This window comes from Nipponia nippon, unplaced genomic scaffold, assembly GCF_047370975.1.
Source record: "Nipponia nippon isolate SJK-2023a ecotype South Korea unplaced genomic scaffold, ASM4737097v1 scaffold_5, whole genome shotgun sequence".
Classification (NCBI taxonomy): domain Eukaryota; kingdom Metazoa; phylum Chordata; class Aves; order Pelecaniformes; family Threskiornithidae; genus Nipponia; species Nipponia nippon.
In genome coordinates, this window is record NW_028262369.1 from 54,344,707 (window position 1) to 54,371,072 (window position 26,366).

The 26,366-nt window shown below is 40.0% G+C and overlaps 1 long non-coding RNA gene across 1 annotated transcript; it reads left to right on the plus strand.

The window, feature by feature from the left end:
* The first annotated feature begins 106 nt into the window (after nt 1-106).
* Nucleotides 107-10,718, plus strand: LOC148052214 (uncharacterized). The gene is made up of 4 exons (XR_015699113.1): nt 107-558; nt 5,886-6,056; nt 7,355-7,532; nt 10,210-10,718. It is a non-coding gene; the product is annotated as an uncharacterized LOC148052214 (long non-coding RNA).
* The last annotated feature ends 15,648 nt before the right edge of the window (nt 10,719-26,366 follow it).

Below are 26,366 nucleotides of genomic sequence, written 5' to 3' on the forward strand. Positions count from 1 at the left end.
CTGAGGGAAGCACCCGCCTGGGGGGGCTGCTGGGACCCCCAGTCCCTTTTGAGTCACCGGTGGGCTTGGGGAGGAGGCGGAGGAGGCGCTTTCGCGGAGGCGGCTCCTGAGCGTCTGGACTCGTTCGGTCCCCCTCGGTGTCGCTGGCGTCTCGTCGGGGCAGGGCGGCAGGGAGCCTCCGCCGGCCGCCGCGGGCCGCACGGAGCTTCGCGGCGGCTCGCTTTGTGCCGAACGACAAAGCGTTCTTTTGCGTGGCGTCCAAAGAGGGGCCGAAATGAATCCCGCCCCTCCCGTTTTTTTACCCCCGAAACTGCCCCCTTTCCAAGTGATGTTTTCAAAATGCAGCTCGTCGCTGCACCTGCCCGCCGTGGGGCTCTGCTGCCGGCGTCGCCCCGCGCCCGCGGGTGAAAACGCACTTTTCTGACTGAAAAAGTTCAATGAAAACTCACCCAGCAGAAGAAATTAAATGGGCACCAGGCACGTATCCTACTGACGTTTGGGTCCTCCTCTCTGACAGCATTGAGCGCTCTTGGGAGCATGGGGTTTAGACTTAATGAGGTAATTTTAATATGTTCATTAAACTGGAGGACTTTTTTCTCCATATGCGTGAAAGGGGGCTCGCTGCAAAGAACTTACGTTGCAAATGAATGCGAACAGAGGAGAGAAATGCATACTGAGTGTATTTCATTTTATTTCTATGTACTTGTGTTTCTGATGAGATCAAATCCCATTACTAGGCATCTTATTTTGAATGACCAGTGACTTTTCCCCAGTGCTTTTGCTTTAAAATTACACCCCTACTGCTCTGTATAGTCGGTTTGTAAACAAATCTTTGCTCATTTCCTTCAAATGCTGCACAGAGTTTGCCGTTTGAGGATGCTTTACATTTTTGTCAGAGATTTTTTTTTAAATCAGTACACTCTACTATTTTTAATCTTCATTGCGTGTGGAAAATATATTATGAAACAAGTAGGATGTAATGCAGTTGTGTAATTCTGTACGGCGTAGTACTGGGGGCTTGCTGCAGTCTTCCCATTGCTCGCACTTTCACCCTTGATGTCAGCATTAAATACCAAAGGGAAAAAAAATCCATTGCTGTTTCAATACAAATAACTTTTGAGGTTCGATGCTGATTGTGTTTAGATTGCAAATCAGTGACTTTACAGAAAGTGGATTTGGTCCAGTTTAAACAAAATCTTATTTTTGGCCCAGAAGAATTGTATTGTGGTTAGTGAGTAATTTGTATACATCAGCAGTAGGTCATCCTAGATGTTTTAGGGAATGGTGCACGGAAGTCTGTAATCGCATGATTCTTCTGGCATAGGAAAAGGCATATATTATATATTTACATGCATATGTGTAAAAAAACTACCGGCCTTGGTCATATGCTTGCAGCAGAGGAAGGCTGTCAGAAGCTGTGGCTACGTGCAAGTCTTGTTAACTGTTGCTCGGTTTTATCAAGTGTGAAAGGGGGTTGTTTCATTCCCGTATTACGAGGTGTATGAGCCATATTGACTAATTATGAAACACTGGTAATGTCCAACAGAACAGAGTATAGAAAGGGATGCATGGTATGCACAGTGTTGTAGATCAAGGGTCTGGCTTTGTAGATTTTATATGTCCATTTTACACTGATTTTATTCTGTCTTACAAAGCTTTTATTGATGCTGTTAGATAATAAGACTTCACTGAAAACACTAGGCAAGTAAGATGTTTCATTTTAATAAGGCGCATAGGAAAATGTAAATCCAGAAAATGTTTCTAGGGTGTAGAACCAGCAACGTTAAGGGGAAAACTGAACTAATTGTGTGCAGCTAGAGAATTGCCCCATAAATGATAATACAATGCTAACTATGCTATGATTTCGAGGACCCTGGGGATATAGGTAGCTGATATGGCTTAAAGTTTTCAATTATTATAAATAACCCATGTGCAAACCGAGCAACAGGGCAGAACTTCAGCCTTGGCAGAGGATGCTTTTCCTTGGGAAGTGGCACTTTTTGCCACTTGAAAAAACGGTCAGTACATTTTACCTTCCACCCTACCCTACATATGGTGCAACGTGAGCTCTCTGCGAGTCTGGTTTTGGCTGGGGGAGGCCACTTGTGCACCTGATAGCTGCAGTATAACTGAAAGGATTCTTCAGCTTTCCAAGATGATGGAAAATCAGGGAGATATGATAGTGCTGTTTTTCTGAAGGCTGCCCTTCTCCACTTGTTTTGGGATTGTCTATAATAACGAACTGGTTATATGTTGGAACAGGAATTTTTCTTAAAAATAAAATAGTTTGCTGTGGCAGGATTCACCACAAGGTGGAGATTTTATGCATCAACCAGGTGCATTTTATGCTCTCTCTTTTTTTTTTTTTTTTTTTTTTTAAAGCATATACACCATCTTTGCAAAAAATCGGTATTATTTTTACTTCTGAGAGAGTTGTTTTAAGTACCCTTTGGTCCAGATGAAAGCAGTCTGTGGAACAGAGTAGCTTCCTCAACCTCACCATTTTTACATTGGCTGAAATTTTTGGAGGAGGTGATTCCCTGAAAGCTGTTGTTCCTGTTTCTATTTTAGGTTTAACCGCATATGAAAGGTTATATATAGAATATACATCGAATTCACATCTCTGTGCTGAGGTCAGTTTACTGTTTCCCTAAGGCAAGGTTTCAGGACAGTATTGGGAGAAGAGACAGCAATCCATAATGACTGACATCCTTCAGTAATGCCACTAAAAGAAGGGGAGACAGAGCAGCAGCAGGGAAAATGTTGTTCCTTGGCACTGGTGGTACTCCATTTTTGCACTGACTCCTGAAAATCCAAGGCAAATGCTATTGTTCTAATAATAATAGTGGTTCTTCTGAGATGGCATTTCTGTGGAAGGGAGATTGAGGCTTTGCAAAGCCCATCACATGTCTTCCTTGCAAGGCGTGTACAGCCTTTATGCAGAGTTTTCAAAGCAACAAAATCTTTCCAGCAAATGCTGAAAATTCCCCCGATTATTTTTATTCATTTTATCTGTAGCTATGGTTCAGTAGGAAAAACCAGTAAATTCCTCACTGCTCATCAGGAATATTTGCGCCCCGAAGTGAAATTCGGCTCTGCCATTCCAGGACGTTTCTTAACAGCTGCACATGGAAATTAAGTCACAATTCTATACATAGTGGAATGCAAGCTAATACTTTTTTTTTTTGCCCCAATAGTAGGTAGAACCCCACATGACCTGTTTTTGACAACTTTTAAGGAAGCAGAAGGATTCACTGAGTATTACTGCCCTCTTTTGCTGGATGTTTTTTTCTTATTGTATGACATGATAAATGATGATATGCAGCTCATTTTTGCTCTTCTTACTGTTTAGATGATACCTTGAGAATAAGCTCCATTGATGAAAAGAGTGACTTTACATCAAATTTAACTAGTGAGACGAGATGTGAAATGAGACACCTGTACACTTCATGTCATCATTTTGCATCATGGCTAGGTTTCTCCTAGGTAGGCCTGTTTGCTTTGCAAATTCTTTGACGGTTACCTGTATTATAACCTGGCTATAGGGGATCTGCACACGTCTTGGTACATGGTAAACATTAATTTGTCTCAAAACTAGAGAGAAAAAGAACACAAGAATTGCTCATTAATAACAGCTAAAATTTGAATCTCTGCCTTATCCAAATCCAGGTTGAGTTCTTTGCTTTGGGAGGTGACTAGACATTGAATTCACGTTATTTTAAATGAAAGTTAATGAAGCCTCAGCAGAATGGCTTCCAGAACCGTGTGTTTTGTTTTTCAGATGAAATGTATTAGACAATATTATTCTTTTCCTCATTTGCAAACTTGGTAGTCACAAATTCAGTCCTGCCTGACTCGTTCCTGAAAAACAAGCCCTAAATGATTTAAACTCAGCTTGAAGCACTCTAGGACAAACTTTTTCCAAGGAGTGTAGACGAATGGAGTATGAAACACAACATTTTTATCCCATATGATAGTTTGAGTTTGAGGCAGAGGCTGACTCTGAAAATGTCATCCTAGCTACTGTCTGTCGCGTTCTTTTTAGGTGGCAAGAATTTTAATTCCTTTTTATGGTGAATTTAAAGGAAAAGGCCATAAACATAAGCTATTAGCTTTTGGCAGCCACTCTCTGGATCAGATCTATGGATTTTTTTTTTTTAATTTCAAATAATTTTTCAGAGATCTTGTTTGGATACACTCATCTATGGGATTTTCTTCCTATTTGAACTGTACCTATTAGAATGGAAAATATTTCTCATTGTTACTTGAATGAAGAAAAACAAGTTTTCTTTATTGGCAATCGGCTACCAAACTTAAACTGTGAACTTCTCCACTATTGTGATTCAGTTCTCTGGGTTTCTTTTAGCAGAGTCTGTTTTTTTCTCCATGCAGCCTCAATAACCTTTGTATTTCCGACGCAGACATTTGATCACAGTTAGCTCTGAAAAATACGTCATGCGATTTTGTAAATCCCTTACATAAAGAAGTGTCAGCTGACATTTTATCTGCTTTTTGTCATCTCACAAAATGGCTGTAACTCATATTAGGGTAATTGCTTCTGTTATGCCATTTATAGTAAGCACTGTATATCAAAACAGTCAAAAAAAACCCCTTCCACAGAAAATCCATCTGTAGAGAGAGGATTTGCAAATATTACGTTCCTCGTTGCAGATGCTGGAATTTTCTTTTAACTACTTCCTGCTTAACTTTTAGTGAATTCTTTCATCCAGTCTCACGCTCTTTTGTTGTGTAGTTGAAAGCTGGTCTGTTGTTATGCAGTGAATACCATACTTTGTAATCTTCCATTGCTTTCCAGCATGCTGACATTAAACTGGATAAAGGAAATTGTAGTAGGTTTTACTGAGTAGAAAATTGTTTCAGCATAATGCTTTTTTACATAAAACACCTCTTTGGGTACCAAAGTTTATTTAGTTTTGTTAATTTATCCCTTTTCTCATTCAGTTTACAGAAAGTAAACATTATTTCTGCAAAGAAGAGATCTTTTTTTCTCTACAAAAGCATTTACCAGATCAATTTAAAACAGTGCAAAATCTGCTGTTCCATCTAGTGACCTCTACTCTGCAGGGTTTTGTAAGGTTTCCTGAGAATTCATAGTTTCATAAGGTGAGCTATCTTTAGTCACTAAAAGAACTCCACAGATCCTGTAGATACAGCATTCATAGGTGTATTCATCAAATGCTTGAACAGAAGAGCTGGACCCAGGATGTGATATGGACATGTATATTATATGTCAGATATAATCACTTGCCAAAGGAGAAAAAAGGAAAAAAGCAGCAACACTTTAGCATAAACTGCATAAAGTAAACCATGGTAGGGTTTACTGAAGATTGAATCTAACTCCACTTACAACATTTATCCACATAAATAACTATATATATAACTATAAATCATCTGTATTCACAGAATATTATGATCAAGCATTCAAAAAAAAAAAAAAAAGGCAACACTGCCTAAGTGCAGCTCATGTACTTCATTCATTCATGTACTACATTCTTCTAATGTAGGCGTTTGTCTGATGGGATGCTGAGTTTTTTCCTGGAAGGCTTTGATGTGCGAGGCTATGCAGAGTGATGCAGTTCTGTGGGCAGTTACAGTCTATAAAGACTGCCAGTGACTGTGCAGAGACGGATTTATTAACTCAGGCAGTTCGTTGTAAACTTTTGTCCTTAAAGCAATGCTTAATAGAAGTATTGGGATATTTTTACGATAAGTGTAACATCTCATCATGATTTTCCACTTTCTTAGCTACAGATGAGTTTTCATCAAGGTCTAATATATCGCAATAAATTTTCTATATGTGAAGCTCACATGTGAATAATAATTGTGAAAGCTTATCCGTACAGTGCAGTAAGACTTTTTGTCAGGGCTTTTACATTTTCAGTACGTGATGGGACTTTGGCGATCAACAGCAGAATCTTACGAGGTGGATACACCCACAGTCCGTATAATAACATTCAGTGGAGATTTATTTCGGTGCAAGTCTGTGGAAGCGTGAACTGTCCTCAACTTGTCCTCCAGTTTTCAAACGCTACTTTGTAAGTATTGCAAAGGTTTCTGTGTTAGTTGCTGTGACACTGCTCTACTTACTGTGATCAGCAAATTAATTTTAAAGTAACTCCATTGGGGGTTGTAGTATGATCAAACACAGCTTAAGTAATGACATTCAGTGCTTTGAGAAGGGGGCAACTCCACTCTGCAACTTCTTGTTGTGAGCCTTCACTCAGTGCCCACAGAAGAAGATGCCATCAAGGTATATTTTTCATTGAGGGCTAGATATGGATTAAAATGCTGATATTAAGATGTTGAGTTCATTAAAACTGGCTCTAGCTCTTCACAGCTGGGAGGCTGGAAGAGTCATCTGGTGTCAGACAAACAAAAATGTTCCATGACACAAATCTCATGGCAGCTGTTTGGGATGGACAGTGGACTGTGCCCGCACAAATTATAGTAATAGCTTGCACCAGGGTGGGGAGGTTCCTGGAGCAGGTTGTGCCCAGTGCAGGCTACCTAAATTCCCTCTCTAGTCATCTCCATTTCCAGAATTAAATCAGGAGTATTTTCCAATATTCTTGTAATGGCTTGTCACTTTGCCTCACTTCCAACATACTCTTACGATTAAAAAAATAGGAAGAAATTAAGAAATAAAAGGGCTGAAATGACATTAAATGAGCTGATTACTGGTGAGGGAAAAGGACCAGATAAAAACTGTTCCCCATGATCCTTTTCCTTAAAAGGCCTTTAGAAACTCAAGCAAGTGGGTAACTTGCAATAATTATTCGTAGTTACTCGTGGGAATTGAAGGCACTTTAAGAACTACTCAGGTTGGAACAAGAGTTTTAATTCAGGAAGATTCTGCCACGAAAATGTACGTCTCAGGAGAGAAAATCTGGAGAAACTCCTGCTTTTTTTCAACGTGAAGTAAGATGATTGTGAAGGAGACATCACATCATGTTATGTCTTGCCAAGACATATGACTCTAAGCAAAGGCAAATGATTTAGAAATTGTTCAAATGCTTTTATGCTTTTTGAGACAGCCAACTATGTAATGGCATAAAAAACCGGCTGGCTTGCTGGGCTCAAAAGGAAGCCTCCAAGGGAAATAATGCCACTGCGATACTCATCAGGAAATAAAGTCTCACTGGTTTTAATTTCTTTTCCCTAGAATTTTCAATTAGTGAAAATGTATAATGAACAAAAATATAAAAATAGAAAATAATTAAGGAGATACAAACACTGCAGTGGCTGTAAGAGATCAGACCCACAGCCCATCTAGTTTATTATCTGCTAGGGAAAACATCTGACATTTCCTTTTGATGCTTGAACTCTGTTATAGGTTGAAGCCTGTGTGCTGCGAAAGGAATGTCATTGGCTTATCGTTTTATTTGTGTACATTAGTGAACCAGAACCCAGTGAACTGTCCCGCTGCAGAGCACCTTTTGCCTGGAGGAATGCCCCTTTACAAAAAGCAAAATGAGGGGATACCTCCTGAAAGGATGTTTTCTCAGAAAAGGGTATGTGTTTATTTGTTCCAGATGCTGAATTGTCAGCATACAGGTTAAAGGACTAACTCATGTCTAGCTGAACATCTCATTGCTGTTTGTAAGAGTAATGCGTATGATCTTGTGAACAGTTTTTATTCTTGTACTCCACGCAATTCGTCCTATATCATGAATTTTGATGGAGTTTCTTTGTGGAGTAATTGTAAATTTGGTTTAATATTGACATGACTCTCTTCCACTATTTTTCTGTTTAGCCAGAGGTGGTCTCTAAAATATTTTTGGATTTATTTCCTGTCCTAACCCTCAGTGAAGAGAAGATAAATCATACAAACTCAACTGAAAACATTTCAGCTTGTCTTGTTCAGTTGTTTCCACTAGCTGTGGAAATTCTGTGCTGGTGCCACTTTGTGCCTTGCTGTGTGCTCCTTATAGATAGTTCATTAAATAAATGAGGGCTTTGCAACATGTTCTGGCAATGCATATTATTTTAGGTTTTCATTTTGCATGGCAGTTTTCCTGGGATTGTTTTGGAGAGAGCTGCCAGAGACCCTGCCAGGCAGCCCTCAGCTTTGGCTTGAGGCCAGGTTTGGATGGAAATAGCAGGGTATATTTCACCATTATAGAGTTCTGTCTAGGGACCTAATTTTGTGCTGGTGTCCCCAAGGAATTGTTGCTTCTTTGAGCCACCACCAGTTCCTTTGAAGTGACTGGTTCCAGACCACTGCAAAGGCTATCACAATCTTGTGATAGGCCTTCAGTGGTTTCTAGGTCAGCAGATGGTGGCAGGGCCGATGGGGATTACCATTCCCTGCTGGCTCCCGGTAAGCTTTTCTTCTTTGCTTGCAGCTCCTTAAGAGTTTCAGCTCGTGCTGGGAAAAAAATGCATGACACTGCAGCGTATGTCTTTCCTCTTGACTTGATTTTTGGAGGGAAGGGCCATAGCTCCTATGCATATAGCTCCCCCATGGCTTGCTCTAACCACAAATACAGCTCCCAGAAGGCTCCTCCACCCTATGTCCTGGACTTGATGAACTCGGATGATTCTGGGTCAGGCCTGTGAGGATCTCGGGGTAGGTCTTAATGGAAGTGTGGATGTGGCAAGCAAGACCTTGTGAACTTCCTCTCGGTGAACTCATTTGAAATAGCTGGCGCTCCTGCCTGTATCAATTAAATATGGAGTGTTTCACACAAAGTAGTTCTTAGGTGTTGTAACTTAGCTCTTGGGGATTTTGAAATGTTTATAGAATTTCCAGAGGGTAGGAAAGAGGAGAAATATTTATGTATAGAACATTTTGTCGTTTCACTTGGCTGGTAAGAATGATTAGCCCCCTTGCCCAAGGCTCCTTATCCCCTCCTCTTTAACACTAATGAATGTAAATGACATAAAGGCAGTACTGTGAGAAGTCATATGTTATTGTCACACTATGAGCAATACTGAATGGGGAAGAAAAAACCCCAACAAATGCAAAGCACTTTGCACAGCAGGAATTACTAGGTAATCCGGGTAAGATCCTTTTTCTATTTGCTGCACTTCGCTGCGCATGCAGTATTACGGTATCAGTTGATTTGTTACCTGCTCCCAAACAAGTCTCTGCAGCTCCATGGAGATTTACATTGCAATGTTGTGGATATTCTACGAGTCTTATCCTGGGGAAGGAGTATTTTAGTGTTTGCCAATTACCCGGAAGTCCTCCTCAGCACAAGGCAGTGTGAGATTAATGGGAAATAAAGAATGTATGCACAACATCAGAATTTGGACAGTTAAAATGTTGTGGCAAACAGGAGCGAAGCAAGCCTGTATGCAGAAGTCTATCTTTAGATCAAATCCTAAAGGTCTCTTACACTGCTACCAGCCCATCAGCTGGATAACGCTTACCTAACTGTGTAACTTGGGAACTGGTTCCTATGCAAAAACTATGACTTTAAGCTTGCAGTCATCAAAACTAATGTTGATTGGGGTAATGTGTTTCATTTTATACCCTAAGCCTGTTTGGATTTCATCCAGGTGAAAATCTCAAAACCTCCTGTTCCCAGGGTGTTCTGATTCCAACTTAATTAGGAGGGTAATTTTAATTTTCTTCTTGCTAAACTGTTCCTTTTTGCTCAGATGCTTAACTAAAGTATTAATGAGTTGTTAACCTCCTGTGGATTAAAAACAGGCTTTTCCACCTGTCATAGCTATGTCCTTGTCTTAAGGTGAATCTTTTCTCTGACTTTGAACTTCACATTTCGTATAGCCATTTTTAACCATCTTTTTTAACTACCAGTGTCTGGGGTCAATAGCAGTATCAGTCCTGATTTTGGGATGGAGTGCTCAGCCCTGAACTCTAATTCCAGTTGTGCCCAAGGTCAGGCATTCATGAACAGAAGCACTGCTAAGAAAGTTACAGAACATATCTTTAAATATAGTGATCCCTGCCATATCCATATTCTTATCCAGGTCTGAAAGGGTATATTTGAAGCTTGCGGCAAACATTGCATTCCCCATTTGCATAATTTTTGTTTAAAATACAGCACAATGCTTTTTCCTGAATGTACACAAAGTGCTTTGTTTTGACAAGAGCTGAGAGTATTTTAGTCCAGCCTGGCATACAGACTCACCCATCTGCTCATTCCATGCATCTGTCGTAGATTAGAAGCGTGGCTTCCTAGAGATATTTTTTTATGAGTATGGTTTATGTTTTTTCAGTTGCTTGAATCAGTGCTGGAAGACATCAGGCAGTCAGGAAAACATGAAAAACAGAAGCTGGACAGACAGATTTGGAAGAAAACTTGCTGTTATTTTATGTCCAAGAGCACGTCTAGAGCAGAACTACCATGATATGGTAGTGCTGCATGGTTTTTCAGATACAAGATGAACTGTGGCCGAAGAGCTTCCAAACTGGAATGGATTTGTGTAAGGACCCACATAAAGCATTTCATTATGTCTTGCACTGGATGGAGGATTTGAAGGATTCCTCTTGTGCTCAAAAAAGTTATGGAACAAGAAGCTGCCAGTATATTTGATGTGAATTTGTGCCTGATTCACTTGATGGATTTCATTGGCCAAGAGCTGATTTATTTGCTGAATTAAATATCACTTCAAAAGTAACTCTCTGTTCCTGCTAATTTGAGAATGAGTCATAATTTTGTTGACTTCTGTACAAAAAGGAGTAGATTACTGAAATCTCCTATTCTCCCTCCTTCTAGCTTGTACCCTCATCTTTTTCCAGTGAGAAAAAACCTGAAAATGCCTATTTTGAGTGTTACTATACCTGCTGGGTATTGCAGCTAAGGAGGAAGATACATATAAAAACCTCTGAAAAAAAAAAGGAAACAAACTTTATTTTGCTAACTTCAAAAATAAAAGATAATAATTAACATTAAGGTAAACAACACTAACAGAAATAAATGTTTTGTTTAGTTGCTGAATAAAGTACCATTAGGCAAACTAGATTACAAATTTGAATTGACATGCAAATTGTACAGGGAATTCATCCTAAAATAATCCATACAAATTTTGTGGTAGTGATAGCCACCTTTCTTGTTCTTTGAATTCACAACACCTCCTTTTGTCCATATGACGTGACATGGTATGGGAGTTGTGTGGGAGAGGATTGTTTGCCTTCTCTAGTTACAAGAACTGTTCAGCTCAGAGAGGTTGTCAAAACCCCCACCTCTTGAAAAGCTTGGGGATTATGGGGAGCTGCAAGCTCTGCAACACCAGGTTATTCCTGTGTAGCTGGGATAGTGTCTTCAGTTCAGAGACTGGACTTAATAAATGATGGGCATGGCTAGTTGATCATTTTTGGCTTGCTGTTGTTGTTTTGCCTGTTTGACGGCCCAGAGAATAAGGGTGAAAACTTAACAAGACTGAAAATGATCATCTGTTTGTAGGTTCTCCCCCTGGTGTCTTCTCACTTCCTTTTCAAAAAGGAAAAATGTTCGTTTTCAAAATATTTGCCAACTGAAAACGCACAGCAGGTTGCTCTCATTTGGGTGTGTACATACGTATGATACAGGTTCCTTTTTGCTGAAGTTCATGAGAGTGTACAAGTCATGAATTGCGATGTACATACGTGCCCTCTTCTATCTCCTCTCTCAAGTTCTAACCCCAACATTTTCCTTGTCAGGTTTCCAATTTTTTTTATTTTTCATGAACTCAACTAAATAAATATGCTTAAGGCATAATAAAGTATATCTAAACATAGGAAATTAAAAGTAATTGTAAAAAAAAGTAACAAAAAGAAATAGTATCAAACAAATTAACATTTTTGGGAGAGGACACCGTTTATCCACACGGCTGATAGCTCCCAAAGAGATTACTGATCTGCTTGCCAGGGAATATAGTTAGAGAGGGCTAATTTGAGTAGGATCAAATTACATGCAGGTCATCACAGTCCACCCAAGTATCCCTGTATGAACTAGTGCAGTGTAATTTAAACTGAGATAGCCTTTTACATTTTTCAAACTCATTTTAGATGTAAGTAAAAATAAGGAGGTTTTCATAGAATCATAGAATGTCCTGAGTTGGAAGGGACCCACAAGGATCCTCGAGTCCAACTCCTGTCCCTGCATAGGACAACCCCAAAATTCACACCATGTGTCTGAGGGCGTTGTCCAAATGCTTCTTAAATATTGTCAGGCTTGGTGCTGTGACTACCTCCCAGGGATCCTGTTCCAGTGCTCCACCACCCTGTGGGTGAAGAACCTTTTCCTAATGTCCAACCTAAACCTCCCCTGGCATATCTTCCTGCCGTTCCCTCTGGTTCTATCATTGGTCGTCAGGGAGAAGAGATCAGCGCCTGCCCCTCCTCTTCCCCTTGTGAGGAAGCTGTAGACCGCGATGAGGTCTCCCCTCAGTCTCCTCTCCTCCAGGCTGAACAGCCCAAGTGACTTCAGCCTCTCCTCGTACGGCTTCCCCTCTAAACCCTTCACCATCTTTGTGGCTCTCCTCTGGACACTCTCTCGTAGCTTCGTATCCTTTTTGTACTGTGGGGCCCAAAACTGCACACAGTACTCAAGATGTGGCCACATCAGTGCAGAGTAGAGCGGGACAATCACCTCCCTCGACCGTCTGGCAATACAGTGCTTGATGCACCCCAGGACTCGGTTGGCCCTCTTGGCTGCCAGGGCACACTGTTGGCTCATGTTCAACTTGCCGTCGACCAGAACCCCCAGATCCCTCTCTGAGGGGCTGCTCTCCAGCCCCTCATTCCCCAGTCTGTAGGTACATCCAGGGTTGCCCTGTCCCAGGTGCAAAATCCAGCACTTGCCCTTGTTAAACTTCATATGGTTGGTGATTGCCCAGCTCTCATTTCCTTTGGCATACTTGCTCTTTTAGACAACGATGACATTTGATAGAGGATCAAGTGTGGATATTTGGGGATCCACTGTACAGGTATGATTTGTATACACACTCTGTTTGGTCTAGCTAGGCATATTTCTGCATACTCTTTTATAAATATGTGCTTGAGTTTAAAAATATGAACACCTGGACTAACAAGTCATAAAGAACCCAATGCATCTCTGTATAGCTTTTCAGGGCAACCAGATTGAGAGGAAAATGTCTGAGCAAATCATAAAGCCTCACAGATATTTGACAGGATAGAAACTAATTACCATCAGCTCCCAAAGGTACAGAAGAAGACACAGACAAAAACCAGAACACCCTTGTCAACATCAGCTGAACAGAGGAGCTATGGTTAAGACTTCGTAGCCATCGTCTCTTGTCCTTTGTGTCATTGAAGGAAACCTGACCACACAACCTTGAAACACATTCTTGGTGTGTGAAAGCTGATCAGACCACTTGGACACACACATCCTAGTGCTTGCAATCGTGTGGGTATGAGAGTGTGAATATGAGTAAATTAAATCAGCTTTGCTTTAAAACAAAGTCACCTTCCTCTTCTACAAGCTCTTACACTGAGCTTTGACCCATTGTTACTGTAGTGTTATTTCCTCCATACTTTGTTTTTCAAAGGCAGCAGCAGTTTTTCATACCTATTATTTGGGTGACTTGGGCTTTCTTAGGCTTTAACTTTGTCAGAAATAAATGTTTTATGTACTAGTTTTTCAGTGACAAATATATTATTCATTTTACTTATCCAAGCCTTTAAATGCCTTTCAAAAAGCTGTGAAGTAGTGGTTCTCTTTGTGCTGTCTCATTACAACTTAAAAATGGGAAAAGTGACGGCAAAATAAGATTGATCTTGTGAAGGGCTTTGATTTAAACACATCCTGTGAATATCTATATTGAGAGTGTCATGACCTTGTCCCAGGTTTTAATACACAGAATTATGATGAGGAAAAGTGGTCAGTCATGAATTTGCCATTGTGACAGTGTGTACAGTATGTAAAGTCCAGTCCATGAATTTAACAGTCCCTTGCTGCATCTCATTAATTGATGCTGACTTGGACTGACATACTCTAAAAAGCCAAGTATTTCTATAAAGGTAACAAAAATAGGAGTTAATACAAGTGGGATCCTACTGGAAAAGCTTTAGAAATAGCTAAACCTAGAGAAAATTGAATGGGAGGTTGTTTTTTAAGTTACTAACACAAAACCCGGACCAAAGATAATGTAGGTGTGTGTGTTATGTTACGGATTTTTGTGTGATGCTTCTCCTGCTGTTCCAGCTTGTGACCCATTCGGTTTAGAGGAGGGTGAAGATCCATCTATGTATTTCCATGCACCAATTGTAGATATTTATGTTCTGTGTTTAGGATGAGATACACTTAAGGAGATGTGTATTCTTAAGAGCAGAACCATTGCTCTCTTCTCTATTCATAGTATAGGAGCATATGGATCATATGAATGTTCCCAAATCTTGACCTAATCACAGTCTCAAAGCTTCTGTCATTTGTGACCAAGCATCTCACTTATTCTAACAGGACATGGAAAAGAACAATAGCGTTTTATTTAGAAGAAGGCATTATATTACGAAGTGAATAATTACTTTGTGTGTTTTTAGTTTGTCAAAATTTCCATTCTTGCCTTTTTAAGTGAGGCACTCTGTTATCGTATTAAGCCTTATCAAAGATATCCCTGAAGAAATGTAACAAACAGGATAAGTGAACCAGTTCTTCCAGAATGGAAGAAGGAGGATGACTTTGAGATTAAAATTAGGTTTTTGCCATTAGCTTCATAGAATCATAGAATCGTTAAGGTTGGAAAAGACCCTTAAGATCATCGAGTCCAACCATTAACCTAGCACTGCCAAGTCCACCACTAAACCATGTCCCTAAGCACCACGTCTACCTGTCTTTTAAATACCTCCAGGGATGGAGACTCAACCACTTCCCTGGGAAGCCTGTTCCAGTGCCTGACTGCCCTTTCGGTGAAGAAGTTTTTCCTAATATCCAACCTAAACCTCCCCTGGCACAGCTTGAGGCCGTTTCCTCTTGTCTTATCGCTTGTTACTAGGGAGAAGAGACCGACCCCTACCTCGCTACAACCTCCTTTCAGGTACTTGTAGAGAGCAATACGGTCTCCCCTGAGCTTCCTCTTCTTCAGACTAAACAACCCCAGCTCCCTCAGCCGCTCCTCGTATGACTTGTTCTCTAGACCCTTCACCAACTTCGTTGCCCTTCTCTGGACACGCCCCAGCACTTCAATGTCCTTCTTCTAGTGAGGGGCCCAAAACTGAACACAGTACTCGAGGTAACCTGGTGAGAATTGTTTGGGCTCCTGTGCCAAATCCTAAGTGTAACAGCAGAAGAACAGGGCTTGTTTGTCACCTTTGCCTTGTCTTCTGGGCAGTGGCACTCTTCTGAGTTCCTACAGAATTTAACATACCTGGATTGCAGTGTCAGTGGGAGTCTCTGGTGTTATAAATTGCATATAAAAAATTGTTATAAATCTCCCTAAAAAGATGGATTGAAGGTTTATGATTGTAAACTCTGGATATCAGGTGTGACTCATGCACATTGGATTGGCCCTCTTTATATATTTTCAATTAAGACAAATTTTCTGGTCCCTCTTAATGCATGCTGAGAAGGGATCTGCAAATGTAATTGTATTTGGAGAAAATTGTTTGGGAAGTGCTCAAAATAGTGTAAATTTAAAACGTAGATGAATACTGTGCCTGATATACGGCTGTTGTATCTCTACCTTTGACAGGTGTAGGTGTGATTTAATGACTCCACTTTCTGCCTAATGTGGGGTATTTGTTTTCTAATAGCAGCACTAGGTGGCACACAAGGTCAGGTCAGAGCACCTCACTTCAGGAGCCAGGATTTACCTGCTCTCTTGGATCACCAGTTGAAATGATTTCAGTGAGACTGTGGCTCACACTCCAAGGCCCCTTGCCATCTATTTCAGGTTATTGCAAAATCCAAGAGATGCTGAAGCTGTTCCTGACGACAGCTGCATTTATGTGCAATAGCCATTTGCCACATCTGGATGTATTGTGCTGTCTTCCTGCAAGCACAGTTAATTCTACTCAGACTTTAAAATGAAAAATCACCTGAGAGCAAAGTGCACATAACTGACAAAAAGCAGCCTCAATGTGGAAGTTCATCTTTTCTTACTTCTCGTAACTTACAAGGAAGATGGAGGCTTGGTGGTCTGTGGGGTTACTTGGATGCTGGACGGTTCTTGCTCTGAAGAGAGAGCTCTGCACAGAGTCTGTGCAGTGAATTCCTGCTGTAGCCAGATCTGTGCAATCAAGGTGAGATCCTGGTACGGAAGAGCATCAGTGGGGGACCACAGGTTAACACCACCACTCTGATAGAAGCTGTTTTCTGGTTATGTTACATATCATTCGCGTTGTCTTCTTGTACCTTAGCTTACTAGTACTGATTTTGTAGTGTACTTGAAAATAAATGGACTCCTGCATTTCTACCAAGTAGCTATAAAGACTTTTTTTTTCTTCACTAGCTTTGTGAAGATGTGTATATCTTCGTTTTATACTGGTTGGTGCTGAGAAACTTACAAAGAAACTCCCTAAAAAACCCACCCTCACCCTACCACAGTGCAAAAGGGCAGTCTGTGCATCCAACAACTGCCAGCCAAATTTACTGAGAGCACCACATGCTTCAATACTCATGAACAACAGGATGGACCTAAAGGGGTGAAGAGCCAAAGTTTGCAGTTGTCTTGGTTACTCAGGTCAGTTGAATCTAAAGCTGAATGTAAAGTTGCAGATGGGTTTCTGATTACTGACAGCCTTGGCAACATCTGGTGTATGAAATTCAAAGTAATGCATCTAAGGAGAAACTGTCTTAACTGTACTTATTCAGTGGTGGATACTAAAGCAGTTCCCTCTGAGGAAGACCCTGTGGAGCTCCCATACTCTGAATATTTGAAGCCACAGGAAAAATTTGAGAATGTTTTTAAAACTAATGTAAGTGCCCTACATATGAAAGTATTATACTAATGTTTGTTTAGGTACATCTGTGTTCAGCCTCAGCTTGATGTTTTTTCAGACACAAATCCACAGGACATCCCTGCTTCCAGGATGACTCTGTTTGCTTACCCACATGCTCTCTGCTGCTTGACATGTTGACTGAGTATGACCTGTGTTTTTTCAGTTCTGGCTCAGCATATTTCCTTCTGAAGTTTTATGATCCTGATACCTAACTATCTACTTATGTATATCTCAACTTCCAGCAAATGTTTTAGCTGTATCTTACATCTCTTTTAGCAAAAAACACAGTGCAGTGACATTTATGTCTTAGGTATGTGCCTGTCACTATCCGAAAGATCAGATTTCCCCAGTCCTTCAGGCAAACAAAGACAAAGGAGTGGCTGAGCAGGGTCACAGCTAGGAAGCTACGAGGCGAGGCGTCAAGACAAGTCAGCAGATAAATCATCTGAGACAATAGCAAAGAATTAAAGCTGATAACCTAGTCAAGCCATCTTTCCACATCGTGGAGAGCTGGACAGGACTGTGTCCTGGCAAAATGCCCAAGAATTGCAGTCTTTGGTGAACATTAGCAAGGTGAAAATTAAATCCAGATTCAACAAGGACTCAGAGAATGATGAGTCAGCGGGGACATCTTTGTTATATAGAAGAGCGGCTGGCTGCCAGAGAGTGATGAGTGTCCCAAAGGAAAGCATCATTCTTAATCTTCCAGCTTCATTAACAACAATTTGTTAAACCTGAGCAGGTCCAGTTGTATAGAGAAAACCTCAGCTGGTAAGTATTTCTCTTTTGGTTTCTTTTATCTTTCTTGGTTGTGAGTAATTGGTGTTATACACTATGATGCAGATTGTGTTTGCCTTGCTTTTTGTGCGTATTACTAGCTCATACCATACTGGACAGATGTACTTAAATAAATACAGAGAGAGTGTGTGTGTACATATGTGGCACATCCAGCCGCATAAACATGTACTTACAAGATTTTCTGAGAGTTCGGTATGAAAAAATAATATGGTGTGTCTGAAACTCTAGACCTAATTCCAATCTGGATAAGAAATCTATAGTATCTAATTTCTGAAAGGTCTGTCTGTAGATAAAATTTTAGATAAAATGTAGATAAAATCTTTAAATTAACCAGTTTTGGAACTTGTGGTCATTTCAATTTAGATGTAGATTATTTCAAGCTAATAAACCAAGTGATTCACATGAATGCAGAGGCTTTGTGTGCTGCTGATGGTTTCAGAGTGTCACCATGCTCTGTGGATCCCATTTGACCAGGGGCTTGTTGCACTCAAAGAAGGTCGAATTAATGATGGCAGATCTATTTCCTGGCCTTCCGTCTCATCCTTTCCTCCTGCGTTTCCATTCAATCACTTCAGTCTGTGGATAAGAATATGGCACAGATATTTCTCTAATTTGGGAAGGAAGGTCAAGACTGTATGCATGTGCACTGGGCAGCATAATCTGAGGCATTGCATAACGCCAATAAAAACATACAGAGCTGTTCTGGCATTGTCAAAGTTGGCATCGAAGAGAAACAGTGTACTTTGCTAGAACAAACAGTTCCCTATTAGGACAGTGCAAACACAGGGATGTCTCCTCCTTGAGATTCTTTTAATTCTGTAGAGCTTTTACCACGGTGCTAAATTTAAATTGGAAATATAATTTCCATTTAATTATTAGGAAAGGAGCAGTTAGGTTTTTCCACCTAATCTTTCCTTGCTAATGACCCTCTCTGTCTGCTGGACTACTTGGTATTTTCTCTCTGACTCATTACACTTGTCTGCCAGATGAATAAAAGGTACTATGTATGTAAAAAACTTACTTAAAAATCTACTGATAACAGGTATTCCTAGCGTGACATAAGGGTGCTGTGTTCAAAACTTCAGGTGTTGTTTGGTTCAAGCTTGGGTTAAAAATGCCACTTTAGACCCAGGAATAGTAGTCCGCCCCTCCGAAATTCTAACATTCCTTCTTAAGGGAGTTTTACAAAACTAGTGGCCGAAGAGATGACAGAAATCAGGACAAAAATACACAAAGTGAAATTCAGGATAGGAACTGCAAAAATTTGCAACCAAAAGAAAATAATCTGAAAAGTATAAAGAGTGAAGGAGGGAAATAGGGAAAGAATTATGCCAGTGAAATTCTGGATTAACAATTCCCAGCAAGTTTGTCACAAATCCCCAAAACAACCTAGTGTGATTTTGAAGTTGGTCCCATCACATACCAGAGTGGGACGTAGTAATTTTTAGCGCACTTACATCTAGTTCATGGCATTCCCTTCTGAGCAGAAGGCAGCTGGAAGAAGTTCAGAGCAGACCCAGGAATAAAAAAGGTAATTGGCTGGAAGGTTTGGGTTATGAGAGGGTATTAAAGTAGGTAAATATACTGCATAACTTGGCCTAATGACAACTAACTGGACAGCTAACTATGGACATTGGAAGGGTATATACAGGAGGATGAAAGAAGAGTTTCAGGTGTCTTTAAAAATAGCAGGCAAAGTAATGGAGGAAACATTCATCTGGATAAAAGGGAAGGGATCCTTTAACAATGATGTGTCACAGGCCATCACATTCTCTCTCTGGGAAGTGGTGGAAATATATCAGGGTTCCGAACAGCGCACGAGGAATGGGGAGGAAGTGGCCTGGTAGCAAGAAGCAAAGCAGGCACAAACAAGAGGCAGGAGAGGGGGAAGAAGTGTCCTGTTCTCTCCTCTTCCCAGTCATTCTTGGCCAGTCCTCCTATTACTGTGCTGGAACTGACTTCTGGAGGACAACCGTTCTGCTGAGCAGTGGTGGTTTCATCTACTAGAGCCTTTCCAGGTCCAGCTTATTTGAGCATTTTATCTCAGCGACTGACAATACGTTCAGTCCTGCTTAGAACATACATTCTGTATGAATGACGGCGGATTTTTAGTTAGCAGCACACATATTAATTGCCTTTTTTCAAGTGATTGGTAGCAAGGAGCTCTGATGTTAAGAGAGCCTGAATTCAAGGTTGGCCTGGCACCAGAGGGGATGCATGCTCATCCAGAGTAGTCAGAGCAAGAAATGCTCAATTGCCGACAGTGACACCAACTAATCGGGTAGTCATTTCAGAAATGGTAATATTCTGTGTCTGTTCTTTAGTGATGTGTTATATTCCTAATGGGCCAACAGAAATCAGAAGGCTTGAGAACATAACTGGAAAGATGGAGTCTGAGTAGAAAAGGATTACGGCAGAAGGATTTGTTTGGTGACCTTTACCCATCGGTACTGTTATAATAAATTCTAAGGAAATACACCTAGGAAATTGGTTGTTTGAAACAAATAATGGCCTGAAAGAGCAGTTTGCAGCCTTAGGCAAAGCTTAAAACCAAAGACGTAGCAAATTAATCATTAACCACAGTAATGATTTGTTTTCAATAGTTTATTATAAGAAAAGCAGTGTTTTAATGTCATGTCTGAGAATTATTACTCAAGCTTTAGAAATTTCTCCTAGTTAGGCTTAGGATGGTTTACACATACAGAATGGAGAAAGGATTTTGTCTTGAAAAAATTAATTTGTGAACACAAGAATTAATGCCCATGAGGGAAATGCAAGATACCATAGGATTTTGAACAAATGTAGAAGGTGGCCATCTATGACCCATTTCAGACCAGCCTTTAAGTGTACAATTAAAATAAAGCATATGCTTAAATTTCTTTGACGTCAATGGGACTTCAACAGGGCTTAAGTGATGTCCTGATTAGAGAAGCTTCCATCACCTCATACTTCTGCTGTTTTAAAACTGGACTAAAACAGAAGTCCTTAAAGCCTATGTGCCCTTTTATGTGGTATTAAAGTTCCACTGGCAAATATGTGCACAATAGAATAAAAATGCAGTGACAAGCCATATTCAGAACCAGAGCTAGCTGGATTATTTATTGCAAATTTTTATATAGCTTTTGCACAATTTTCTACACAGGAAGCTTCATTTGAGGATGTACAGAAAGATGTTTCATTAGGTGAGAGGCAGCAGGGAAGATTTTTACATTCATTGAATTAGATGTTGTCCTGCCACATGAGAAGGGAGGGAAGAGGTAGCTGGCAAGGAAACAAGAGTTTTATTCTGATAAGCATAATGCTAGAATAAGCTTTGTGTTCTTGGCACCAGATTAGAGGGAATACTGATGTAAACTGTGCTGAACTTGCTGTCAAGTCTGGTTTGCTGTTTAGCAAGAAGAGTTCTGCTTGCTGAGATTTGAGTATTGACAACGCTTCCTGAAAGCTGGTAATGATTTATGTTAGTTCTGTAGTTTTTTTTAAAAAAAGCAAGGAGAACAAAAGAAGAAAGGTTGGGGTCTGTAAACCCAGAAGTGAAGAATGCAACTGCAGTTGAGGTACCTGGTCTATATTCAGTGCTGTTTTCACAAGTGCAGCTATGCAGAACTCCACCAAATAAAAGGTGGAACAAAGAAACGATAAATTCTGGAAATGTCTCAAGCATAAGAACTGCTTTGTTTTCTTTTCTTTTCTGCATCTTTACTATTTCTAATAACTTGCATGCTTGAGTTCTTTGTTACCATAATAATTCTTCACTGGGGTCTTTATGAAAGTACCAATATAGTCTGCTGTTTTTCTCATGTGTTTCATTCACTTGACTGCTCCTCCAAGTATCCTGACACAAGACTATGTCCTTCTGCCAGTAATGGGCTGGTTTGTCTTGCTGAAACATTGCACTGTCACATATTAACAAAAACATAGTTTATACTTCAATCTGTAATTATTTTTTCTTCGGCTGTTTTGCTTGGCAACTTCACAGGAGTAAGCCCTGTTGTACTGATGATAAATATGTCCCTTAAGACAATTTAATTTGGGCATATCCAGGAATGTAAAGAAGCATAATCATTGAGGACTGAGCTGTTGCACCCATTTAGTCATTAATAAAAGAGATTATGCTCTATCAAATAATAACATCCTCTACTAATTTGTGTATAAGGTTTGTTTTATTTGGCAAATTACTGTATATTCTTTTCCAGTAGATAGAGATACTTGTAAGGGGCGAGTAGATTAAGCATAAAGCTAAAGGGTGTTTCAAAAATTGCAACACTATCCTCTCATATATTTAGGCTGTATTTACTGAAATGGGGGTTTGCAGTCTGTTCTTTTCCAGGCAAGAAAGCTGTTTTTCTGGTCTGCTGCAATCTGATTTTTGGTTCTCCCCTGAGGCAGTGGGTAAGTGAGACTTGCAGTTTAAAGGAAGGATTATGGAGGGAGGCCCTCCCAGAAGAGTGAGAGACACTGCCTGGTGGGGAGAAAGCCACCATATTTGATGAGATGGTTGTGCCTTTGTTCACTGCCACCTAATTGGCGTGCGTCAGTAGTATACACCGGAGAAAAGAAGATAAGAAAAGGTCAAATATCATGTCCAGCATTCAGCAAGCAATGGTTTAAGAACTTACTGAGGCTGAGGTAATGCCTGTAACATTGCATTTAACAGCTGCACATGGACATATCCTTCATGTATTTCTCTAATCTCAGAGTTCACTTAGTATTTGGACCTTTACAGTATCTTCTGTTAGGGATCTCCGCAATTTTCTTATGTGACAAAAGCTACCTGATTCTACGAGGGTACAGTTCATTACTATGAGAAGTAATGACTGAAAAGCCTAAAGCATAACCAGTGTTTATTTAGGAATCATCCATCACAGAGATTTTAATTCTTTATTCATTTAGCTACAACAGATCTCCCCAGATCACTGTGTCCCAGTGCAGAGCATGCATCTTTAGAGCTGCAGGACAGGGTTCATAGAGCTGAAAGCCTTTTCTTGCCTCTTAGAGACTTGAGCAGCAGCACTAGGGATGCAAGACTAGGGTGAGGCAACCTGCTTTGTGCTGTTACTGATGTACTGTTACAGTCTTAGACTAGTCAGTTTGGCACTCCACACTGCTCAGCACTCCTCCCATTTCTCGCCTCTTTAGACTAAATTATTTGGGGAAACACATCTGCTAGCTGTGCTTTTGGAGGTCAGTCACGTTGTGGCCTTAGGCTTAGTGGAAGCCTAACAACTCAAATAACAAGAAGATAGCTAATAACAGAAGAGACAACTCTTTGGAGGAAAGAAAAAATTAGTCTGACCCCAGAAACTTTCAGTCTGCTCTGGTGTTGAATTGATAGAACAAAGCACATTGTGTCAGTCTGAGTGCAGGTTGAAGTAGCCTCTGCTGCATATGTTCCTGCTCTAGCGGTTATCTCTATAATTAAAAAAATAACTGAAAGTTTAAAAGAATGAGGGAGAATAGGAAAATCACCTGAAATAACTCAAAGTTGTGCAAAAAGGCAAATGACAGGATATTCCCAAGCCCCAGGTTCTGAGACATGAAATGCAGATTTTTTTTCTTGCTATATTGGGTTGCCTAGGTTTGGCTGTAGAATGGTAAAAAAATATTTCTGAATGCATCATGTGTCATCAGCATTTCCATGTTGATCTCTGTGTTGGTCGCTTCAGATATTTCTAGGTTTTACTTCTATTTCTTCTATTTGCAAAGCTGACTGTCAGTTTGTTATTTTGAGGAGAGTGACAGATTGCTGTGGGGTGGGGTGATGTTGCTGATGTTTGTTTGGTCTTAATGTTTTCCAGCCATTTCTGGGAGCAGATGTCTTTAATCATTAGAATACTTTACTTTAGAAATAAGTAACGGAAGTATTCATAACAGTACATATGATTAACTGCCAGGATCAATTTAATAAATTACAGCAACTCAAAAATTCAGCTTTCAAATAGTGGGAAGTCTTTGGGTTTACTTTTATCCGGGAGTGCCTTTAACCATTTATAAGATAAAGAAAGGATTTCAGTTTCTCAGGGAGAGATGTTTAAGTCTGTATAATCTCTGAGAAACAGCTGACTCCTGATTTTCTTGTTTTTATTTGTATATTAAGGCAAACATTTGAGACATGTTTAACTTCCAAATGATCTATTTCTTATAGTGCAAAACAAAAACAAAGCCAGAAAAATACACAATTTTCTCATTCTGCAAATGTAAAAATTGTTCACTTCTGTGTGTATTCTGCAAATTTGAACTCAGCTCTTCCCAAGCTTTAAAAGTTGCAGCTTGAGAGATTGTTCAATACAAGACTTATTTTTGATTATTAGATGCTTGGTACCAGATAGTGTGGGTACATTGAGGTTCAGCTGTTCTAGAAGTATTTTGAAAATTTCAATTCAGCCTCAGTACACTAAAATATCTTAGTTTCCTGGTGACAGAAAAGGACTGCAGATCCATAACTCTTAGTGGTAGAACAATTTAACTTGTTTTATGGAGTGTTTCTTTGTGGTTAGGGAATATTTTTATGTGCTTTGCTTTTGTCATAATAATATAGTGGATTTAGAGCATTACAGAATAAGGTTTCCTAATAGTCAAAGACTCCTTAATGATATCTAGGAACTTTACTGAATATTAGAACATATTAAAAAATAAAGCCACCACTTTGCCTAGTGTAGTTTCTCATATTGGTCTTTGATGTAGGTTTTTTATGTCTGACTTCGTTTATGGATATGAGACAAAGTAACATTCAGGAGAATGAAGACAAAATAACCCAAAGAGACTAAAGCAGAATTATCAGCAGAAGATGCAATACTCAGCAAACACATTTCTCAAGACCTTCTTCACATTGGTCTGTCACACCTGGATTCCTGGGCGGTGAGCACTCCCTGGAGAATTCTCTGATCTTTTGCAGCAGGCGGCACTCTTTGGAAATAGCACCTGAGATTTTCACTACCCTTAGGCTTCCATTTTAATTTCTGATATGGGTGTTGAGTCTCTTCTTGTAGTCACAGCACAGCTCAGATGATTGATTTTAGCCAAAGGAGAAGCAGATGAGTAATGGGCATTGTGAAAAAAAAAATTATTTTAGCATACAGGATAAAGTGGACATCTGGGCTTAAGTAACAAAGCAGAGAAGACTGGAGTTGAAATGTTCATTGAAGAGGATGCAGCTGAAAAAATGCTTAACCTTCTTACTGTCACACATTTTCATTTTTGTAACTGCCTGAGCAAATAGTTCCACTACAAACAGAAATGTATTAATCTGCATAAGAAAGACATTTCTGAAGTATTTTAAATGTTTCATTGAAACAGACTACCGCAAAAGAAGAAACACTTAAAAAAAAACTTCAGAAGAAAAATTAATGCCAAATGAAACATTGGAGATTTGCTTACAGTGGTATGTTACAGTAGTGGAAATTTTTTCATAAGTAATACAATGAGAATCTTTGCCATCACAAATAAAAAAAAAAAAAGAAAAGAAAAAAAAAAAGGACATTGTAACAGAAATGCAGTCATTAAGGAGAGGAAATGTGCAAGTTACCCTTTAACTAGACTGTTGCCTTTGAAGAACCTGAATGAAGTATGCAGAAGACCAGTGACCCATGTTAATAATAGTGTGTCAAGAGAATATTTATTATACAATAATTCTCAAAAGGGCAAACAAGGTTGTCCAAACACTACCTTCAGCTTTTTAACAGAAATATTTTATCTCCTGGAAAGTGTCTCTCAAATATAAACTATGGGTTTCCTTAAGTTTTCTTGTGTGAGTTCTTTGCAGAAAACATCATTTGCTTGATTGAAGCCTTAGCCCTCTCCAGGACTATACACTCAAGCACAGCAAGTGTTCAAGTGCTCCATTTCTGACATTGACAGTCAGAAACTTATTTCTAAAAATTCCATATTTTTTTGAATCATGCCGTTTTTCCATAAGTCTCTGTGCACATGAAACACTTCCAAAAATAAAATAAGCAGTGACTCCTGCAAATACTTATACCCAAGAGTAGTAGCATTTTCTTTATTTGAACAACTTTCATGAATAAAGGTTTGTCAGAAGGAACATGACTGTAAAGGATGGGACATGATGAAGTCCCTGAATGTCCTATATTCACATTCTTGTTATTGCTGTGATGAACAGAGTACAGTCCCAATGTGTACTTCTCTGCTTTTCACTGACGTGGCCTTCCAAGCTCCTGGATCATAGAATCGTAGAATGTCCTGAGTTGGAAGGGACCCACAAGGATCCTCGAGTCCAACTCCTGTCCCTGCATAGGACAACCCCAAAATTCACACCATGTGTTTGAGGGCGTTGTCCAAATGCTTCTTAAATATTGTCAGGCTTGGTGCCGTGACTACCTCCCGGGGAGCCTGTTCCAGTGCTCCACCACCCTGTGGGTGAAGAACCTTTTCCTAATGTCCAACCTAAACCTCCCCTGGCATATCTTCCTGCCGTTCCCTCCGGTTCTATCATTGGTCGTCAGGGAGAAGAGATCAGCGCCTGCCCCTCCTCTTCCCCTTGTGAGGAAGCTGTAGACCGCGATGAGGTCTCCCCTCAGTCTCCTCTCCTCCAGGCTGAACAGCCCAAGTGACTTCAGCCTCTCCTCGTACGGCTTCCCCTCTAAACCCTTCACCATCTTTGTGGCTCTCCTCTGGACACTCTCTCGTAGCTTCGTATCCTTTTTGTACTGTGGGGCCCAAAACTGCACACAGTACTCAA